A 2,731-nucleotide genomic window follows, 5' to 3' on the forward strand; every position below is an offset into this window, starting at 1 on the left:
CCAGGTTCGATTCCGGTCAAGGGCATGTACCTGGGTTTCGGGCACATCCCCAGTGGGAGATGTGCAGGAGGCAGCTGATCGATGTTTCTCTCTCATCGATGTTTCTAACTCTCTATCTCTCTCCCTTCCTCTCTGTAAAAAATCAATAAAATATATTTAAAAAAAAAAAAAGACAATAAGACACAGAACTTGGCTGGAGATCCTGGCTAGAGAACCTGGCTAAGCGGCTGATCACTTGAGCGCTGCCTCCATGTCCTTCCTTCTTCGCCGACTCCATCCACACCTTTGGGAACCCCTGGACCTGTTGGGGTTGGACCCCAACATTCCTAGAAAAATACAACCTTCCAAAACTCAATCAGGAAGAGTCTAAAAGTCTCAATAGGCCGATAACTATGGAGGAAATTGAAGCAGTCATCAAAAAGCTTCCAGCAAACAAAAGCCCCGGGCCAGATGGCTTCACAGGGGAGTTTTACCAAACATTCAAGGAAGAACTAAAACCTATCCTCCTCAGACTATTCCAAAAAATTCAACAGGAAGGAACACTTCCAAGCACATTCTAGGAAGCCAGCATCACCCTACTACCAAAACCAGATAAAGATAACACAATGAAGGAGAATTGCAAGCCAATATCCCTCATGAACACAGATGCCAAAATCCTCAACAAAATTCTAGCAAATTGGATCCAGCAGTACATCAGAAAGATCATACACCATGACCAATTAGAATTTATCCCGGGGATGCACGGATGGTACAATATCCGCAAATCAATAAAATTAATACATCACATAAACAAATTGAGAGATAAAAACCACATTGTCATATCAATTGATGCAGAAAAAGCATTTGACAAAATCCAAAATGCTTTCTTGATAAAAACTCTCAGCAAAGTGGGAATAGAAGGATCATACCTCAACATAATAAAAACCATGTATGACAAACCCACAGCCAACATCATACTCAATGGGCAAAAACTAAAACCATTTCCCCTAAGAACAGGAACAAGACAGGGATGCCCACTCTCACCACTCCTGTTCAACATAGTACTGGAAGTACTAGCCATTGCGATCAGAGAAGAAGAAGAAATAAAAGTCATCCAAATTGGAAAAGAAGAAGTAAAACTGTCCTTATTCACAGATGACATGATACTGTACATAGAAAACCCTAAAGGCTCCATCAAAAAATTATTAGACTTAATAAATGAATTCGGCAATGTAGCAGGATACAAAATTAACCCCAAGAAATTTATGGCATTTCTATACACCAATAATGAACTTACAGAAAGAGATACTAAAAAAGCAATCCCATTTACCATCTCACCAAAAAAATTAAGATACCTAGGAATAAACTTGACTAAGGAGGCAAAAGACCTATACGTGGAAAACTACAGGACATATAAGTATAACTAATGGACATAAGACACTGGGGGGTAAGGGAGGGTAGGGGTGTGTCAAGGGCGGGGGGGAAAAAAAGGACACTTATGTAATACCCTTTGTAATACTTTAAGCGAAAAATAAAAAAATATTAAAAAAAAAAAAAAAACAAATTATGTTTGGAAAAAAAAAAAAAAAATTCATCTGGAATAAAAAAAGACCCTGAATAGCTGCAGCAATGCTGAGAAAGAAGAACAAAGTAGGTGGGATCTCAATACCAGATATCAAGCTATATTACAAAGCCACTGTTCTCAAATCAATAAACGTGATACATCACATAAACTGGCACAAGGTACTGGCACAAGAACAGATATATAGATCAATGGAATAGAATAGAGAACCCAGAAATCGACCCAAACCAATATGCTCAATTAATATTCGACAAAGGAGGCATGAACATACAATGGAGTCAAGACAGCCTCTTCAATAAATGGTGTTGGGAAAATTGGACAGATACATGCAAAAAAATGAAACTAGACCACCAACTTACACCATACACAAAAATAAACTCAAAATAAATAAAGGACTTAAACATAAGACGGGAAACCATAAAAATACTAGAGGAATCCACAGGCAGCAAAATCTCAGACATATGCCAAAGCAATTTCTTCACTGATACTGCTTCTAAGACCTAGGGCAATGGAAACTAAAGAGAAAATAAACAAAGGGACTACATCAAAATAAAAAGCTTTTGCACAGCAAAAGAAACCATCAACAAAACAACAAGAAAGCCCACTGCATGGAAGAACATATTTTCAAATGCTATCACCAATAAGTGTTTAATCTCCAACCTTTACAGGGAACTCATACAACTTAACAAAAGGAAGATAAACAACCCAATCAAAAAATGGGCAACAGACCTAAATAAATACTTTTTGAAAGAAGACAGAAGAAAGTCCAAAAGACATATGAAAACATGCTCAAAGTCACTAATCATCCAAGAGATGCAAATCAAAACAACAATGTGGTACCATCTCACACCTGTCAGAATGGCTATCCTCAACAAATCAACAAACGACAAGTGCTGGCGAGGATGTGGAGAAACTGGAACCCTCTTGCACTGCTGGTGGGAATGCAGACTGGTGCAGACAATGTGGAAGACAGTATGGAGTTTCCTCAAAAAACTAAAAATGGAACTCCCATTTGACCCAGTGATCCCACTTCTAGGAATATACCCCAAGAAACTAGAAACACCAATTAGAAAGGATATATGCACCCTTATGTCAAAGCAGCACAATTCACCATAGCTAAGATTTGTAACAGCTAAGTGCCCATCAGTAGATGAGTGGATTAAAAAAACA

The sequence above is a fragment of the Myotis lucifugus genome, unplaced genomic scaffold (genome assembly GCF_000147115.1).
Source record: "Myotis lucifugus unplaced genomic scaffold, Myoluc2.0 scaffold_19, whole genome shotgun sequence".
Lineage (NCBI taxonomy): Eukaryota > Metazoa > Chordata > Mammalia > Chiroptera > Vespertilionidae > Myotis > Myotis lucifugus.